At 34.4% G+C, this 21,798-nt stretch overlaps 1 pseudogene; it reads right to left on the bottom strand.

Annotated features, from left to right (window-relative positions):
* Positions 1–278: 278 nt before the first annotated feature.
* Positions 279–20,213, bottom strand: LOC149173268 (large ribosomal subunit protein eL36z pseudogene; annotated as a pseudogene).
* Between the last annotated feature and the right edge of the window lie 1,585 nt (positions 20,214–21,798).

The following is a 21,798-nucleotide window of genomic DNA, read 5'->3' as shown; positions in this document are numbered from 1 at the left end:
ATCACGACCTCTGTTGCCTATAGTGCAGGTGGTCTAAGTGTTCGTCGGTCCATTCTGGGATACTTGGTCCAACATTTGCATCATAGGCATTAAAAACATTTTGTTGATAAAAAACAAAAAAAAGACATTTTCAATGAAATTCCTGTGCCCATGCCTCTGTTCCATAGCACCAAACACATGTTGAAATTTTTCTCTTGATTCGTAAAATATTCTACTTCTCTCAAACTTAGGAGAAACATAGTTGAACTTTAAGATGTAAAAACTGCACAACAACAAATCTAGAAATATTTCCCCTTCTTAGTGGTACTAGCAACCCTCATCTCCCTGATAACGTTGGACATCTCCTCTAGCTTCTTCTTGGCCCTTTTGCGGGTTCCCATCTTCTTCTTTGCCACTTTTAGAGCACGCTTATCTTTCCCTACCTTCAATTGCTTGGTGATCCACTTCTCATAAGGAGAAAAACTTGCAACTTCCCTTATCAGCTTCATCATAAAGTCCTTTTGTTTGCTACTCTTCCCTTTATTAGCAGAAGGGTGAGGCGCGAGCTCGTGCTTGGTGACTATATGCCCTATGTTGAGGCCTACAAAAATCCCCGATTTTGGCTACCAAGTGCCATGATTGTTCCTGGTAAAATATTCTACTTACTGCATCACCTCGCTCCCATATCATTGTTGGGTAGTTCTAAACAATTATTTTTGGATCTTCACCACTAATATGATCCAACGATGCAAATTATTTTAATCGTCTAACACACAAATCTACGATTTCACAATGAGAAACAATGACAACTAAGGGAGTTCTTCTCAAAGGGGAACGTCTTAGACGTTATTAAAAAATTACATGTTTAACAAAAAAATAATGTATATTTTTTTTGGGATAAACACATTTGAACTTTGACTCTTACAATTTACATGATATTCCATAACATCACAATTACCAATTGAGCTTCCTTCCTGTGTAAAAAGATAATTTACATTATATGAAAATAAACTTTAATTAAATTACAAAAATACAAGTTAAATGAAAAAATTACAACTTATATAAAAGGGATTACATATTAATTAGAAATTTTGTGTTTAGTGAAGTAGTTTTTTGGATTTAAACTGTGTCAAAGGCAATGTTTAGAGTGGACACTCCACCCATTATTCACCAAAAAAACCTTAACAAATGAAAATAATTAGTAGTTAAATGAAAAAAATTTATCTTTTCAAAATGAAAAGAACTAATAATTAAATGTTTAAAAAAAAAAAAAACACAAATTATAGGTTAAACAAATGAAAAATTAGCTCAAAATAATTCCACCTCAAATGAAAAAAATACATGTTAAATATAACCCATCATTGGTTGAATACAAAAGCTAAACACATTGTAGTCACTCATGTAAGAAATGAAGTATGGCTACATAGATTATGTTTAGGTATTGGATTGGAATAAGAAGTCGTAAATATAGATTGTGACAGTGAGAGTGCAATCTTCTTGGAAAAGAACCAAAATTTTAATTTGAAGATAAATCATGTCAATGTTTAGTATCACTTCATGAGAGATATGATTAAATAGAAGATGTTGTTGAAAAAGTGGACATTATCGAAAATATTGTAGATTCAGTAACAAAATCGATGCACTAAGAAGTTTTCTCGATGTAGAGAAACAATGAGGATTATTTCTCTAGATTGCTAATCATGTATTCTTATGACCCCTTGTGTGCAAAGAAAATAACGAGAGAATGTTGGGCATGTGTTATATTCTTTGCACAACTATTTTTATGTGTTGTACAAAGGTGATGCACAACAAGGAGGGGGGGAGGAGGTGGTCAGGATTGAAGCCCCGCCACCCGAAGCGGGGGTTTGTAGGAAATACCCCCATTTTTTAATTCTTTTGGGTTATTTTCAACACATAATTTTTGTAAAAGCAGTTTTGTGGAACATGGTAGTTTTTCCCATGGTTTTGCAATTTCGGTTAAGGAATTATAAATGTATTATGATACAAAATAAATAGATTAGTGGTTTATGGACGATGCAAGATATATATGTTGTATTATATACACTGTATAGATGAATACAAACCCTAAATCTAATGGTATTTGCAAGATATGAGTGGAAATAATCAATTATGTTTAACATATATAGTTCATGTGAAAAATAAATGCATAACTATGCACAATATTAATGAAACTTGAGAATGAGTATTTGGAATATTAACCACAATAGTCATTTTTTATGTCGATGTTTCAAGTCTACAACAAGACTCATCATTGGGACAAATCCATCGAGAAGAGCAAGGAGGAAGGGAATAATAGTGAAAGGAAGGATGAAGAGAGAGAAATGGTTGACCAGATAACCCTAATTTATTAATTATAATAATTAACATAAAAGGTATTCAAATGTTGAGAGAAATTAATTAGAAATAGAAATTATAAATGATAATAATAATTATTAATAATGCTATATTTAGGATAATGGTCAATTAATAAAGTTAATAATCATGTTATTATTAAAAGAATTAATTATCATCATTATTGGTAATAATTATTACTAATAATGAAGTTGAATTAATAGCATAATAATTATATTATTAACTAGAATAATAAACATTATACTAAATTAATCTTATACTAATAATAATTATAAAAAAAATGGAATGTAAAAATTAATAATAATGATTTATTTTGAGGGGAGGGGAAAAATGAGGAGGAAAAGATTAATTATTATTAATTTATGATATTATTATTATTAAGGATTGAAGTTAATAGTTATTATTAAAGGAATATTAACTTAAACATATGATAAGATATTATTAGTATATTATAATTATATGGATGAATAGTTTTTTATTAGTTAGGGAAATTTAAGGGAGGAATGGAAGGGTTATGGGAAGGGAGATATTTATGAGGGAAAGATGAATATGGAAGGTAAATAGAGAAATTTATATATGGGTTTAGTCTTTGTTGAGAGCTCTCGTGTTTTCAGTAAGTGTAGGAATCCAACGTATGCTTACTTCCAAACCCCATCTCTATTAATATTTTGAGGATGCTTTATAATTTCAAGAGCTTCCCAAATTTTCAGTTTATATTGTTGCTTCTCTTTAGCAATTATTTTAGAGTCTTCAAGGCATATGTGGTGACATGTCTTAGCTGAGCGTTCTACAAGTGCAGAAGACCTAGTTATATTATTTTTTATGTCAGCACCATTCTCTTTGAGCCTTATTTTAATGGACCTTCATGTCTCTCCCATGTAACAATTCCCACATGACTTTGTAAACACCTATCTACGGGAGGTGATCCAGATTGTCTTTAACAAATATCATCTTATTTCTTATAGTAATTAAGGGTTTGAAAGAAGTTTCAATACCATTCTTTCTATGAACTTTGGCAAGTTTATCAGTGACTCCTTGAATGAAAGGTAAATATGCTTTATTGTTAGAAGTGTTAGAATTTGTTGCCAGAGGTCTTACTTGATTTTTGGTCCTAGATCTTTTAATGACCTTAATGATGTCTTTATTTTTATACCCGATGCTTAAAAATACTCAATAAATTTTATCTTAAAACTTTAAAATAAAAAAAATATTTTTAAAAAAAATTAATTAATTCTATAAAAATAATAAAATTTTAAAATTAATTAATTAAAATAAATTATATATATAAAATAAAATAAAACGAAGATTAATTTTATATTAATAAAAGTCACATTAATACCCTTACATCAAAATTCATACATCTCGAATTGTCCAAAGAAAAGAGATCTTCCCCTACGTAAACAACATATTTACTCTCACCATATATAAAATTATGAATTAAATATTATGAAATTATAAATTATATATATTAAATAAAAATATTATAATAAATATTTTTTAATTCTAAATTTAAAATTAAGTATATAAGCTTCGTTACTCTCACCATATATAATATTATGAATTAAATATTATAAAATTATGATTTATATATATTAAACAAAAATATTATAATAAATATTTTATAATCATAGTTTTTTAATTCTAAATTTAAAATTAAGTATATAATAGCTTATTTAAAGTTGAGTATAAAATAGTTTGTTGAGAAGCTTAAAAGAAGGAGATCGGGAGAATGACATGGCATGGGTTAGAATTCCTAAAACAAACTGAGAGAAAAATAATTGAAAAAGATCAATATTTATGTAAACTAATCGAATAAACACTTAACCTACCAAATAAACCTACCAAATAGTATGAAGGTTGGTCTCAATCAAAAATTCAATTATGTATGTGGCAAACTTATATGAATTATATATATTAAACAAAAATATATAATAAATATTTTATAATCATAGTTTTTTAATTCTAAATTTAAAATTAAGTATATAATAGCTTATTTAAAGTTGAGTATATAGTAGTTTGGTGAGAAGCTTAAAAGAAGGAGATCGGGAGAATGACATGGCATGGGTCAGAATTCCTAAAATAAACTAAGAGAAAAATAATTGAAAAAGGTCTAAAATATTTATGTAAAATAGTCGAATAAACACAAGCTACCAAATAGTATGAACGGTGGTCTTAATCAAAAATTCAATTATGTATGTGGCAAACATATATTGAGTATCTTGTAGTAAAGTGTGTAAGTAAAATATATAGATGGGATTATGTTTATGAATATATAAGCTGCTCTGGTATTGAAATTTTATGATTTGGAAAGTGAACTTTTCTGATTCGAAATTAATAGATTTTATTTAGTTGATGGAACTTCCTATTTGGTTGTTGATTACTTCTAGGAAAATAATAATGTCTTATATAAGACTTAAAAATGATTTATCGTGTGAGACGCTTTAGTGAACCATTAACATTATAGTATATTAAAATATTTCACATAATAAATTATATATAGATTTCTCAAAAGTATAATCATAATTCCATATTACCATGAAAATTATCAAAAATTCTATCAATGATCCATTTAATTATCAATGATGGTATGTTATGCAAATGAGTCCATACAAACAAGTTCTTGATTAATAGAAGGAGATGGTAAATAAACAACCTAACCATATGTTGTTTTGTTATTTCTAAATCCTTCACTTTTTGATAACAAGTCAATGACATACCTCTTCAATCCCTATGTGTAGTTAATATTGTATAATAAATTTTGTGTTATAAAAATTGTGTGAATAATGGACTCAAATGCTTCATCGTGATATCAATGAAGAGGTTCTTCAACGTTAAAAATTATATGAAGTCATCTCAAATTCCAATTTTAGCAAGGATGTTAATATTTTGATCTTGAGGAGGTTATAAGGTTTCTAGTTTGCTCAAGTTTTTAATTTTAACTCCATGTTATCAAGGTTTGAAGTATTTCGATTTGGATTTCAAGCTAAACATACTTAAGGTTAGGAATCAATATTTTTCCATTCTAGTTACAAAATGAATTTTTATGATTAAAAAAATCTTACAAGAATTAATAAGCCAATAAAGAAAAAAATTAATAAATGAAATAGCAATATAACAAAACACCCCAATGCTGCACACATTGAGATAGTTAATGATGAAAGAGTATTGTAATCTAGTACATTGATTTCCAAAAATAGAAATATAAATTGAAATTAGTCACTCAAATTGCTTATGCTTGTTTAAATCCTCATATTTCCTTCTCTCTACATTTTTAGTGAAATGAAAGATAAATGAATAAAACTAGATGCTTATATTTTTTTATGTGATGAATAATGTATATTCATTTTAAAATCCATACACCATTCTGAAAAGGTCATGTTATGTTTATTGTGGTTGCAAAATGTGTATGCATTTTTTGTTCAACATTTTCAAGTCTGCTTGAACATTATGTATGTGCATCACCTAGACAAGCATTATATATATGCCTTATCATTTTTTTATAACAAAGATGATTTTTTAAACCATTGATACCCTAAAAAAGAATTTGTATCTTCATGCATGTGCCCCCATTTGAGACATGTAGCAAAAGAGACATTACGTTCAAAGTGTTCTCTTTAAAACATTGGTATCTCTACCTACATCATACTCATTACTATAATGTCGTGCACGTCTTCTTAATGAGGTTGAATTGACAATTTGAAAATAGAGTAATGTAAGGAGGTGACGTTTTCACCCAGAAAACAATGGAAATTCTGGCAAGATTTTGACAAAATATGGTGGAAATTTTTGGAAATCCAAGTTACAGCTATGAAACTTCGGGATTTTGGGAGCCCCAAGGGTTCTTGATGGTGCTGAATCCAGTTCCAGCATAAAAAATATGACTCAAACACTCCCATGGTTGGATTTCTTCAAAAAATTCCATCGTATTCCAATGAGAAATTTGTCATCCAAGCAAAATTTTCACCTCGTTACGCATCACACTTTGAAAACAAAGGTTGAAATTCGAATACATATTTAGAGGGGAACAATACCATGAATAATTTTCATTTCCTTAGATTTATTATTGATGTTTCTTTTCTACATTCCTAATCAAAATCTCTGTCATAATATCCTATGAGATCCTATCTACAATAAAAATGATTAGCAAAGTATATTGAGTTGGGATTTTATAGAACACATAAAATATTCAAACACATCGATTATAATGGCATTGTTAACAAACTACCAACATTTTTGAAATTTTTGTTTTTTAAATTTATTAGCTCTAAAGTTATGAAGAAATTTTGATTGTTGTTTGATGGTTAAGACAAAGTGTTCCTATGTTGAGGGGTCATTGTTAAATCTTAATAAACTTAATTAAAAATTATACTTCATTTTCATATGTTTCATAAAAGTGATTAATTATCAATGCATAGAAACTAATTTTATATTCTTCAATTCAATCTTGATGAAATTATGATGAACTCGAATGCAAGAGAAGTTAGTAATTACTAGCCCAAGAATTCACTAAGCCAAATTCCAGTAATAAGAAGTTAATAACCATTAGCTTGAGAAGGAACTAAAGTAACATTTACTAATAGCCACATCCTACAAGTCTCATGCAAGGGACAAGCATTCATATCATGATTTAAATCAGTGTCATTGCCACAAAATTTTCTCCAAGTTACCACTAGACCACATCCTTTCAAAATGTGGTCTAACAACAATTTGGAATAGTTATGGCGAATATGACCTAGGTTCGAATCCTAGTAAACTAGCTCCTCCCATCCATGGGCTCTACTAGTTGTGCCTTGTGTCTAGCTCACCATTATTAAGCATGTGGTTTAATAGATGAACCTAGAATTCATGCCTTATTCATATTTGTGCCAATCATTGTTTTTTCCGTTATTTTTATTTTTCGAGGAAATATTCGGGAAGATCCACCTAAATGGATTACTTCTTTCTTACTAGAGCCTAACCCCAAGGGTGTTAAGGAGAATTGACCTTTTGACCTCCCATTAGCGAGGTGCTTTTAGCAACGAGAACTCGACCAATTGAGATAACCCTCGAGGCTAGCCTTGTTTTAACCTGTAGGAGTGTAGTACATAATTTTCTTTCGCCTAGAAATTAAAATTTCATTCTTGCACTTAAAAGTGTTATCAAATATGGAGTCAATGTTTTCCAAGTTTTAATTCATTTAGTTATCTTTCTTTTCTGTGTGTGTGTATTGCAAGAATAACATTAGGGGTTAGATTAAATTATTTTCATCAATATCATTGGGAATTTGGATATAATGTATCATTGGTTCAGATCACGAGGGCTTCACCTCGTTGAACAATATCTTATCGTGTTCATTCATAAAAGACATTTTAAAATTGTGAAAAAATAAAGTCAATATATTGTAGGTATTAAGGGTTGGATGTAGGGTATTGGGGGGTTTGAAGAGGGATATTTGATAAAAAAATAATTTAATTTATTTAGGAATATGTATTAGGAGGGGGGTTTAAGAAAAGGGTTTTGGGAGATATTTATCAATATATAGTGGAATTAAGGGGTTTCTTTAATATCACATTAACAAACATTATTAGGTCCTTATAATACTAGTGATTGCCCCATTACTGTTTTCATTGTAGCCCCTTATTGTTATTGTTGTGCCCCTATTGTCCCCATATTGTTATTATTGTGCCCCATAGAAGCCCACTATTGTTATTGTTGTGCCCTTATATTATTATTGTTATGTCGACTCTGATTATATTGTGACTTCTTTGAATCCTATATATAGAAAGGAGGTTTTGTCATTTGTATCACCCAAAAATTGTTCATTTGTTAATGTAAAGGAGGTTTTTTTTTTTTTTCAGGCTCCAAAATTCCATCTCAAATAGGTGGCCTTGGGAAAATAATCATAACTTTCTCTCTAATCATCAAATTCAAATTTTGTAAAACTTAACAGAAAGAGGATGGACTTTAGTGTTTTAGGTATCGTTTGCAGGGCCTAAGGTTGAAACAGTGACACGTGGAACTTCGTACAAGTTCACTTTACTGAACTAATCTATAATCAGGTCATTGTGGGAGATTAGGCATAAATATTTCTTAGAAAATCTAATCTTTATCAGATTTTTGGTATTGGAAAGAGGACTCAAAGGGCTACCACAGGACAAAATTTTAGACCTTGGAAATCCTAAACTATAGATATACAATAGATTCAATATCAAGATCCTATAAAGCGAAAAAAGGTGTGTAGTCTTTTTAAAAATTTGCACAAGTTTTGTTTGAAAAAAATAGTTTGAATTGATTAAAAGGGCATAGTGAAGAAAATTATTATTAGTTGATTCCCCGAAGAAATAAAATGGCAACACCTAGTAAGAAACCTGAAAGCTCTACTATGGCATGTGAAGAAGAGGAATAAATGCAACATGATATATCAAAACTATGAGACCAAGTGCAACAAATTTCACTCTCACAAAAAGTAATATAAGCTAAGATGGATGGTTTGAAGAATGGCATCAATGGTATGAAAGGAAACATTGAATATTTGAAGAAATACATGGAAGGTTGGAAGGAAGGTTTGACAAAGTTGCTACAAGAAAAGCTTCCTAATGGCAAAAAGGTAGTAGAGGAAACTCATGATGAAAACAAAATAAATTTTAATCATGATTTCAAGAATGACAACATTGAAGATTTGAAGAAAGACGTGGAAACTTTGAAGGAAGCTTCGACAAAGTTTCTACAAGAAAGGCTTCCTAATGGGAAAAAGGTAGTAGAGGAAACTCATGATAAGAACAAAAGAAATTTTAATCATGATTTCATAGACTCTAACATTGGAATGAAGATCCACCACGTTCTGAAGATCGATATGAGGAATTTTGATGACAAGGATCCCGTAACATGGATACTACAGATGGAACAACATTTCGATCTCCATAATGTGAAAAACACACAAAAGGTATGCATTGTAGCTTTATATTTAGAACCCAATCAATTTGTATGGTAACGATGGATTTGATCTCGTAAACAAATTGTCACTTGGTCAATTTTGATGGAGGAAATGATAGCACATTATGAGGATAAAAAGAGAAACACCTTCTTTAGCCAATTGATAAATCTCAAACAAAAGGGTTCAATGGTGGAGCACATTGAATACTTCCAAAATTTGAATATAAGGGTAAAAGATATTCCAGAGGAGCATAGGATTGATGTGTTCATAGGGACTTTAAAGGATACCATCCAACATGAGGTTCGCCTTTGGGAACCTGATTCATTGGAGAAGGCATTCAGGTTGGAAAGAAAAATTATGGAACAAGGAAGCCTACCACTCACAACTATAAAGATGGAAGTGTTGCTACCCCTAGCCTTCCAAAAACTACAAGGTTGACACTAAAACAATTGGAAGAAAAAAGAAAAAAAGGGCTTTGTTATAGTTGTGATAGAAAATACACTAAAGGTCATAAGTGTGCTAAGAATATAATATTTTACATATATTGTGAAGAGGAGGAAGAAAAGGAACAAGAAACATCAAAAGAAGAGGATATACACCAGGAATCAAGCCTATAGAAATAAGAAATGAATCTGACCATATCTTGTAATGCATTGGCTGGAATTACCACTCCTCAAACTCTCAAGATAGAAGGACATATCAAGAAGAAAAAGGTAATAGTGTTGATTGATTTGGGTAGTACCCATAATTTTATTCATTGTAAGATAGCCAAGGAATTGAATTGCTTCCTATATCCAGCACCAGAGTGTCAAGTGATGGTTGCAAATGGAGGAACCATAAATTTCTTTCAAAAGCGACATAATATCAAACTATCCATGGGAGAATATGTATTGAATATTCCTATGCTTTCTATTCCAATGGGTGGTGTTGATGTTGTACTAGGAGTCCAGTGGCTACAATATTTGGAGACAATAGCTTTTAATTTTAAAGAACTTTTCTTGAAATTTTTTTGGGAAGGAAAGGAAGTTGAATTAAGGGGTATCACAAGGAAACCAGGAAAGATAATAAGCTCTAATGACATGACAAAGCTTCTAAAGAAATAACAACGAGGTGTAATTTCATAATTATGTTCACTAGAAGTTGCCACATTGAAATCATCTATTTCTCCAAATCTCCAAGAAGTCTTGGATGATCATTCCAAGGTGTTTGAGACTCCCAAAGGCCTCCCAACTATTCGTGATCATGATCATGCTATTCATTTGAGTACAAGAAGTGTTCCTCCAAACATCAGGCCTTACAGATATCCTTATGCACACAAGAGTGAAATTGAACCTATGGTTGTAGAAATGCTAGAGGTTGCTATAATTCAACCTAGTCAAAGTTCTTTCTCTGCTCCAGTAGTATTGGTGCACAAGAAGGAGGGATCATGGCACACGTGTCCAGATTATATGGAGCTCAACAAGCTCACTATTAAAGATAAATTTCTCATTCCCGTCATTGATGAATTATTGGATGAATTAAATGGAGAAAATTACTTCACCAAATTGGATCTTTGTTCAAGATATCATCAAATCAGAATGAAGACTCAAGACATTCCGAAAACAACATTTAGAACTCATGAGGGTTATTATGAATTTTTGGTCATGCTTTTTGGCCTTACCAATGCACCTTCTACATTTCAAGGTTTGATGAACTCCATTTTAAAACCCTTCCTTAGAAAATTTGTGCTAGTATTTTTTGATGATATAATAATCTATAACAAGTCTTGGAAGGATCATGTTCAACATGTTGACAGGGTGCTCAAACTATTGGAGGAGAAACAACTATATGCAAAAGCCTCCAAGTGTTTCTTTGGAGTACAAGAGGTGGAATATCTGGGTCATTATATCTCATGAAGGTGTTAAGGTAGACCCTAGAAAAATTAAAGCCATTAGGGAATGGAAAATCCCCACATCCATAAAGCATATGCGAGGATTTCTCGGGTTGACAGGGTATTATCGCAAGTTTGTTAAGAATTATGGGAATATAGAAGCAACTATAACAACATTACTAAAGAAATACACATTTTATTGGACTTTGGAAGCAACAAAGGCATTTGAACATCTTAAAGAGGCAATGTGCCAAACACCAGTCTTAGCTACATCGGACTTCAAAAAAACCTTTATTGGGGAATATGATACCTTAGGAAATGGAATTGGTGTTGTTTTAATGCAAGAAGGAAGACCCATTACTTTTGAAAGCCGTCCAATAAAAGGAAAGTATTTACACAAAGCTATTTATGAGAAGGAAATGTTGGAAATACTACATGCACTTAAGAAATGGTGACCTTACCTAATGGGAAGACACTTCAAGGAAAAAACAGATCATGATAGTCTTAAATACTTTTTAGAACAAAGATTATGTTCATAAGAGAAACAAAAATGGGTCGCAAAGATGTTGGGTTGTCACTTTGAAATCATCTACAAAAAAGGGAAGCAAAATGTTGTTGCGGATGCACTCTCAAGAAAGCATGAGGATCTGAAAGCATTGCTTTGTGCCATCTCTATCATCCAACCAGATTGGATAAACGAAGCAAGGGATGAATGGAAGAATGATGAAAAAGTGTGGGCACTCATTCAAAAGTTGCAGCAAGATCACAATACATCTAATACATTTAGCTGGAAAAATGATTTGTTATGGTACGACGATTGCTTATACCTCTGTAAGAATTCCCAACTCAAAAAAAATATTCTTTTAGAATTGCGCACCTATCCCTTAGAAGGGCACTCGGGATTTTTAAAAACTTACCATAGGGTTAAGAAGGATTTTTTTGGGATGGCCTTAAATCTAATATTCAAAAGTTTGTGGCAAAATTTTTGGTTTTCCAACAAAATAAAGTTGAGAAAATTAAGACCTCGGTTCTGTTACAACCTTTATCCATTCCAAGTGAACGTTGGGAGGAGGTTTCAATGGATTTTATTACAGGTTTACCCAAGTCTGAAGGAAAGAGTATCATCATGGTGGTAGTTGATATACTTACCAAATATGCATACTTTTGTGCATTATCTCATCCATTTAAAGCCAGTATAGTTGCTACTGCATTCATGGAAACAATTTAAAGGCTATATGGAAACCCAAAGGTTATTGTAAGTGAAAGAGATCCCATTTTCACTGGAACTTTTTGGACTGAAATATTTTCTTGTCTGGGTACTCAGTTAGCTCATAGCTCATCTTATCATCCTCAATCTGATGGGCAAACTAAGATAGTGAACAAATGTTTGGAAGGATATCTTTGTTTCTTTGTATTTGATAAACAAACACAATGGGTCAAGTGGTTGACTCTGGCTGAATGGTGGTATAACACTTCATTCCATACTACAACAAAAATGACCCCATTTATGGCATTTTATGGATATCATCAACTGTCCATCACAACATCTTTAAGAGAAAATTGTAAGGTTCAAGCAGTGGAAGATCACATCGAGCATCAACAACATGTTCTCCAACTCTTAAAGGATAACCTCACTTTGGCATAGAATAGAATGAAACAACAGATAGATCAACATTGCAGTGAAAAAAGTTTTGATGTAGGTGACTGGGTATTTCTACGACTACAACCATACAAACAAATGTCCCTCAAGCAAGCTAAAAAGGATGATAAATTATCACCAAAGTATTATGGTCCTTACAAGGTGTTGCAAAATATTGGTACTATGGCATACAAATTGGAGCTTCCTGCATCTTCCTCAGTGCACCCAGGTTTCCATGGTTCATGCTTAAAGAAGGTTATAGGTGACAAGCTCCCAGTTCAAACAATATTGCCAAAACTTGACGAGGAAGGAAAAATCATATTGGAACCTGAAGTAGTCCCAGAAATGAGAACTCGGCAGCTACAAAATCAATCAATTTTAGAGTATCTCATCAAGTGGAAGAACTTACCCGCTGAAGATTCCACATGGGAGGCTGAGAGTTTTGTACAAAAGCATCCAAAATTACTCAAGCGTTGATGGCAACACATTTTTAAGGAGAGGGGCATGTTAGGTCCCTATAATACTAGTGATTCCCCCATTACTATTGTCATTGTAGCCCCTTATTGTTATTGTTGTGCCCCTGTTGTCCCCATATTGTTATTGTTGTGCCCCATAGAAGCCCACTATTGTTATTGTTGTGCCCTTCTGTTATTATTGTTATGTCGGCTCTGATTATATTGTGACCCCTTAGACTCCTATATATAGAAAGGAGGTTTTGTCATTTGTATCATCCAAGAATTGTTCATTTGTGTAATGTAAAGGAGGTTTCCCCCTCGAAGAGGCTTATTTTGAAGTTGTTGATCTATATTTTCTTCTATTTTGTGAGCTAGTTGCATAACACACACACTATGCTATGGATTCACTATGTGAAGACCCTATGGTTGGAATTCCCCTAGGTGAGACATACTAGACTACATTGACTGGTCAAGCATCCTTTGAGGTTTCCTCGTGAGGGTTTTCTTTAAAGAATATACATTTTCTCGGATAGAATCAAACTTAATGGTCCCAAAGGTTCATTACTCCCTTCTTCCCAATGGGATCAATCAACATCTAATGCGAAATTGCAATTTCAATTTCTAAAAGCGATGGCATTATAATACAAAATTCATGTGTAATAAGACAATAGTTTACTAGATTCCACTTTGCAATGCAATTGAATATCCAACATACTTTGATCTTCATACTTCATGATATTTGATACTGTTGGCTTATTGGGCCCTGACCCAGGTTCAGAAGTGTTTTAGCCAAACAAATCCCGCACTATCGGCCCTTTCGGCAACAATCCGAAGAGCGCAGACTGAAGTCTCACCCATAGTAGTATGGGAGCGTGTTGGAACCAGGTTTCCGCACCCTAGGGATGTCTTGATGAGGTCTGTAGGGGTCACGAACCGATCTGTGCACTCGCGGTACTCTGCATAGCTGTTTAGACTTCTCATAGCTCAGTGACAAGGAACTTCTTAGATTCTTATCATTATTGTGGTTATTATAGAGCTGATGTACTTCTTAGGGTTTTTAATCAAATATTCAAGAGTTATAACCAGCGCACACAACCATAAATATTAAAGATATGCATAAAACCAGAACATAAGCTTACACATATAGATCTGCGACCAGATGCACAATAATTCAGAAACACTTATCTTTATTAATCTTTTGTTTCAGTACAATCCAATTCCACCCTGCGCACTCAGCTACAGGGGTCCACGCACATAGCTGCGGACTCTACTAGGCCTTTATTCACACAGCTGCAGAGCCTACTCTTACTACGACCAAACCCAACTCGGACTTACGGACTCGAAGAGAACAACGCATTACACGTCATATCTCCTCAAGAATTACAGAAAAAACTGACTTCTAAGCCTAGAGCCCTGCTCTATTTATACATTCCCATGGGAATGCCAACTTGCTTTCTATTATCTTACATTTTTCTCGGGCGAATAACCCTTTGACTTGACTCATTACAATTTGCGCTCTACACACTTCGCGGAACGTTCACCATACTTTTACCCAAAATTGTGGGCTTTAAGCCCCAAAACCATTATGCAGGGGATCTGTTGCCCAACAGATGCCATTAAGATCACGTGGTTTTCTTCAAGCTAGATATGACATGTGCCAAATTAGATGAAATGCACCACAGTAATGAGCTCTAAATGCCAATAAGTAAGTTATTTATAAGTATAAGAAAACTAAATCAAAATGAATATTTAGATCTAACTCTTCTTGGGAAAAGGAAAACACTTATTTTTTATATAACATTTCTTTCTTCTAAATAAAATTAATCAAAATTAATTATAAAACCATAATCTATGCCAAATCACTTCCAAATAAAAACATATTAGATTTTAAAAAAATAGTAAGATAGGATAATAATATACATTACAAAAACCTAGCTAATTAATTAACTATTTAATATTATTATTAAAATGCATTTTATTATGATGCGACATAAATATTTAAAATACTGCAAAGATAATTTTAAAGACTTCGTTGTTTAAAAGTAATAAGCGATAATGGTTTTGGTTTAAAGCAATAAGTTTCTCTGGAAAATTACAATCCGAAATTTCATTACAAGATTTTCCATTTGCAGAGTCGTCTATTGAAGTTTAAGATACGTATATCGAAATGTAAGAGGTCGTATTCATTTATAAAAGCACGATATTTTTCTTATCAAAGTGTGGTGCGCAATTACATTTTCTTCCCAAGTTAGAAGACATTTTCTTAGGACTTTAACAATTTGACATGAACAATACAGGCCTACTTCGGAAACATATCCTCTTTGGATATATAAATATACCAAGAGCTTTAGATGTGTTTTAAGAGATTAAAGAGAAAATCAATGATTTTGTTTGCATGAACATTTATGAAGTTATCAATTCAAATAAAGAGTACGAAAATGTTGATGAACATTATATTTTTTTGTATTTCTCTATACATTTAATATGGTATTCCTTCCTAATAACACTTAAAAGTAACCTTGATCTCCTACAAGACTTTGTTGGCCTCCCAAAATCTCGAGTAGGAAATCAAACCTTTCAAAAGCCCAACTTAAAGCCAAACTTGATATCGTTGATGGAAAACAATTATCCCTAAAAGGGTCGCTTAGAGCAGTTATGACCTAATTGGTGGTTTCCAAATGATCCTCTTGTCCTTCAATTGCAGAGGGATTGCCAATCCCTGGAAGAAGATGGCATTAAAACACTTGTTTATGAATGTGAAGTGTGATGTGATTATGATTCAAGAGACCTTGGGTTTGGGGGAGTCCGTTATAAATATTTTGGGAGATATGTTGCCTGGGTGGTCATTTGTGACCCTGGATGCAAATGGTCGTTCACGGGGTTTGGCTTTAGGCATAAAAGACAATAGCTTAAAACTCTTAAACTCCTAGAGCTCAGATTCGATGTTGGGAGTGGAGGTATACTCATTCGAACTTTTTACAAGCTTAACTCTTCTTAACTTATATGGCCCTTGTCAGGATCGTATTTCCTTTTGGAATAATCTGTTTGAAAAATCTCTGCTAAACTGTCGAAACCTTGTGATTGGAGGGGATCTAAATGTCTCACTAGGGATCTCTGAGTCATGGGGACCTAATGCACAAGTGGATCCTCTAGCAGATTTCTTCCTAAACAAAATTTAGATGGGGCGTCTTATTGATGTTGATCTTATCAAAGAAACTCCCACCTGGAGGAATATGAGGGTTGGTGAGGCAAGAGTTGCTAAGTGATTAGACTGCTTTCTGATAAAAGATGATTTGGCTACTTATATTCCTTATTTTCGCCAATGGGTTGGCATTGAGGATGACTCAGACCACTTCCCTTTTTTTATGGAACTAAAAGGGGTCAGTAGGAGGCTTGAATCGCATTTTAAATTCAATTATTTGTGGTTAAAAGATTTGTCTTTCAATAAATTATTTCGTGATATTTGGAGTACTCAGAATGGCTCCTCGGCTTTATCCCTTGCATAGTCCTTTATGGAGAAACTTAAAAAAATGAAGCATGCTTCAATCGCTTGGGCAAAGGAAAAATCTATTAGGGATGAGGTTGCTCTAAAACCTATTGAATATGAACTGGAGGTTCTTGAAAGCTTTGAGGGAGATGGGTATGAGACAGAGGAAAAAAATAGAAAGATAAAAACTATGGAGGGTGAAAGGCACAGGATCCTGAAAGAAAATGAAAAAAATTGGAGTTTGAAAACTAGAGCCATTTGGCTTAAGGCACGAGATGAAAGCTCAATTTTTTTTCCAGAACTGTGCCAAGGGAAGGAAAAACTCTAATTTGGTCCGGGAACTGAAAAATGAAGAAGGGGAGTCAACTTATTCTTTCAGCGAGTTATCATCTATGGGGGTCAGTCATTCTAAAAACTTGTTCAAAGCTCCCCCCGACACCACTGTTGCTGAATTCATCTAGGTTGCTAAATTTTTCCCTAGGTTTGTGGATGAAGATGATAATGAGACCCTGATGGGCCCAGCCACAAAGGGTGAAGTGGAGAGGATCCTTCACACTATGCAGAAAGAGAAGAGCTTGAGTCCTGATGGTTGGACAGTGGAATTCTTCCAACACTTTTGTGATATCATTGGGGATGACCTGGCAGGATTGGTGGAGGAATCCAAGCATAGGGGTTTTTTCCACGATCCTACTAACTCTACTTTTCTGGATTTGGTCCCAAAGTCTGATGATCCCCAATGTTTCGATGATTTGAGACCCGTCTCCTTATGCAATTGTACATGCACAATTATTGCAAAAAAACTTTCTCATCGGCTAAAACCTATTCTTTCAAAAAATATTTCCATGGAACAGTTTGGCTTACTTGAAGGCAAGAAAATCCATGAAGCTATTGGTGTTGCCCAAGAATCCCGGCATAGAATCAAAAGATATAATAAAAAAGGAATAATTGTCAAGATCAGTCTCTAAAAGGCATATGATAAGATTAGTTGGATTTATTTGCATCTTTTGATGACTCGCCTGGGTTTCAACATTGGTTTTATTAATTGGATCATGGGATGTATTACCAATGTGAGCTTTGTTGTTCTTATTAATGGGGTGGCTTCTCCTTTTTTTCATAGTCAGAGAGGCCTTCGACAGGGATGCCCTTTATCTCCTCTTCTATTCCATTTAGCTGCGGAGGGTCTGAGCCGTTTGATTCACCTTTCCATTAGAAGGGGAGAATATAGAGGAATTGAAATCACCATTAACCTTTTCATCACACATCTACTCTTTGTGGATGACATCTTACCTTTTTTTAGTGGCTCCAGGGGGGAACCTTTCTAAGCTTCAATAAATTGTGGATTTATTCCTAAAAGCTACAAGAATGAGTATAAATGCACAAAAATATTCTAATACTCACAATGGTCTTTCAGATGCTAAGCTAACTAGATATATATCCTTTCTTCCTTTTGTTGTCATGCCACTGATGGAAAGATTTAAATATCTGGCGTTTCTCTTGAAGCCGAACTCCTACAAAAAAATGAACTGGAAATGGTTAGTTAGAAAACTTGAAAAAAGAGTCAAGCACTGGAGTTTCAAGTGCCTTTCTCAGGTTGGGCGCATGATCCTCATTAAATTGGTTTTATAGGCTATTCTAGTTTATTGGATTTCTCTTTCATGGTTTCTGTTGTAGCTCCCAGAGACAACCTTGGATTTCTTAAAAGACCAGTGCCTGGGCACATCTAGATTTGTGTTTCTCAAATGATTTACAGGAAAGTGGAGACGTCACTTCTGGGCTATAGATACATATATTTATAGGAAATGGGTTGGTTCATTTATCCAAAGAAATAATAAATGGATTTCTAGTACTTATTCATAGGTTCAAAACTCAGAAATATGCAATAAAATAATGGAGGTCGAGTATTTCAAGGGCTTACAGCTTAATAAGCTTTTGCAGGGCAGATGAGAGAGGACAAAGAGAAGGAGAAACCCATCACATAAAGAATAAGGCTTCAAGACTTCTACACTTAACACATAGATCTTGAGGCATTAAGGATTTCTATACTTGTTTGAGTTACAAGAAAAAATAATTGATGAAGGAGGAGTTGAATGCTATGATTCATGTGTTAAAGATATGATTTCAACAATCCACACAGGTATATTCATCAACAGTATTAAGACAAGTGAATATGTGATATAATTACAGGCACTTGCATTCACATATCAATACAAATAAATCTATGAGGAAGCTTGAACTCTTTCTAGCAGCTATAATTGCATGAATACAGAGAAGAAATATGAACACAAAATGGCTTTTAATAGAGGGAACACATATTGTAATTCTTGAAGATGCAATCACCACCATTCCCTTGATATTATGATAAATATGTGTTACAAAGAGATACAGTCTGAAATAGCATGTCATGTTTTCTATCTATTTTCTTAACCTTTTCTAAGTCTTTCTTTCCCCTATTTATCTAGATAGGGGAGCAAGAACATTCATTACAACAAAAATATATATGGTTTAGATTCAGCTGTCAGGTTAACTAGCTGTATTAGTCATAAATGGCTCTGTGGCCTAAAATTATTACAAAATTAAATGCCTCCTTGGAAGGAAAGAAGATTGGAGGACATCAAAATAAATATCAGTCAAAGAGAAGCATTAAATTGTCTTAGTGCCCATCCTGGTAATAACTTCTATTATAGATTGCAGTTGGCTCACTGTATGGCCTCTCGTGCTGCTCAACTGGCTCCCATCACTTCTGCTTTTACTAATCGAAGGCCTTCCTCTGTGGAGTAGGGGTTGGGTCAATTATAAGTGCCAGTATTTGTGGTCCTTTGCTGTGTAGAGGGATGGCGCTCCATGATAAGCCATTAATCTTCCGAAGTTTCGTGTACTACTCCATTGCTTCGCCATGCTCCATTTCAGTCTTTAGCTGCCGGCCCATCTTCCCATTAAAACTCTGAAAGACACTACCCCATCTTTGAAAAGCCTGGTGTCATGTATTATGATGTAATAAGGATGAACTTTTAGTGTGGGATTTTAACGCAGGAACACTGTGAAACAAGCGAGCCTGACTACCCTTTAAGCCCTTATGCTTTCAACCCCTTTGTGCTTCTTCCTTCATCTGATAGAGGGATCGAACCAAGTGCTTAGCCCTTCAGGCACTAAGGCTTTCAACTGCTGCTCGGGGCCCTTTTCCTTTATAATATTGAAAATCCTTTAATAGCCCCTTACACCACATCGGACGATATCCCGAACGTAAAAACCTGAAGAAATATGACCTATGAAATATCACATACGGGGTCCTTTTTCTTTGTTACTTGGAATCCCACATCACAGTGCTGAATGCACTTTTCCTTAAGTTTCTCCCCTAGGCAGCTGCGATTGTCGATATGCGGGATGACGTCATCGTTGCCACGTTTCACCTGTAAATGGCCCCATAAGACCCCTGAAAATGCTGAAACTGAGTGATAGGTGTCATCTTCCACGTCAGCATCTGTATTGGCACGTGTCATTCGTATTGCCACGTCATTTATGACGTTAGCTGCCCTGTCAGCTCTGAGGACCAATCATATGCCACCACGTGGCCCCCTGTAGGCGAGAGAAAATAGCCTGCTCAGCCCAGTTTTCACAGGCATTTCCTTTGTTAATGAGTTTTAGCCCTCCCCAACGATTTTGTAATATATCAAAAAATTGCAAACCCTGCAAGGTTTTTGGGGAGGCAGCCCCTATGTTCCTGTGATCGCCGATAATGCGGGGTTGCGAGATGCAGGATTTCCCATTGCCGATATGTTGTACCGCCACTGGGAGGAGAGAGAAAGGGGCGACCTTGCCTTGGTTTTACCACACTTTTCCTTTGTATTTGTTTTTCAGCCTCCTAACGCTTTAACACTAAGACCCATATTTATTGGCGATTCCCCCCCCCTGGGCAATTCCTGAAGGATGGCTCATTAGGTATTGCGGGGGCCATACGGGATGTGGGATGCAAGACTGCTGTGACTACGGCGTTGTGGGGTATCTGACAATTTCTCGTTGGGACCATGTGCAGGATGTAGGGCTGCTATGATTGCGGGACTATGGGTTCACTGAGATGTAGGATTCACTATGCCCAAGGCTCCCCTAACCTTCGATAAATAATACCGCCACGTGGAAGAGAGAGAAAGGGCCTGCCTGTCCCAGTCTTTGCGTGATTTTCCTTTGTAAAATGAAATCGGCCCCTCCCCTACTATTAAAATTATCGGCGTATTCCCCCACCTCCCACAATTCCTTAAGAATGGCCCATTGGTATTGTGGGGGTCATGCAGGACTACGGGATTTGACCAATCCCGATCACCGATAAGCCTATGAACTTGTAGGGCCCGCTGATATGTCCGATAAGATGATGTGCAGCACTGCGGGGTTGCCAATATGCGGGATTGCGATGTGCGGGGCTTATTGTGCCCGGGGCTTGTGATATGTGATATTTGCCCTCATACTTAGTCATTTTCTTGGTTTTCAAGGCTTTCCAAGTGTGATCTTCAACATGCTCTAACTTCTAATCCAGAAGTCCATTCTTGGATTTCTATATACAGTTGGAAATGTCTTTTTGAGCACTATGTAATGTAGGGGGTCTGATTAAGCTTTGATATCTTCTATGGCATGGGAAAGTGGCTCTAAACTTCATTCCTCTTGGGCAACCTTGAATAATCTAAACTCTCAATGCAGTGAGTGGAAACATTGGCTCCAACTAGGGATAGTGCCTTGCTGGCAAGGTGCTGAGGACCTACAGACCAATATCTTTTCCCTCAATTGGGCATGGAATAATTCTTAAACAAAATATAATTATGTGAAAAAAGTACTTTTTTGATAATAAAATGAAAAATTCAAATAATAATTTCAACACACACACCAGATATTTACAATGAGAAAGAAACAGATATCTGTAATTTTGAAATAAAATTTTATGAACTGACCATTTACAGGCAATTCTAGCAGTTCACCATCCATGTTTTCAAGCATGCAAGTGTTATTTCCTCTTTCTTCTCCAATCTTGAAGGGGTCGAACCACAGTGGATCACATTTCCCATGTTGGCCTTTGTCTTCTCGTCGAACATCCCACTT

This window comes from Pinus tabuliformis, chromosome 4_2 (genome assembly GCF_031772625.1).
Source record: "Pinus tabuliformis cultivar Carrire ecotype Pingquan chromosome 4_2, CPIR1, whole genome shotgun sequence".
Classification (NCBI taxonomy): domain Eukaryota; kingdom Viridiplantae; phylum Streptophyta; class Pinopsida; order Pinales; family Pinaceae; genus Pinus; species Pinus tabuliformis.
This window is presented reverse-complemented; position numbering and strand designations above follow the sequence as displayed.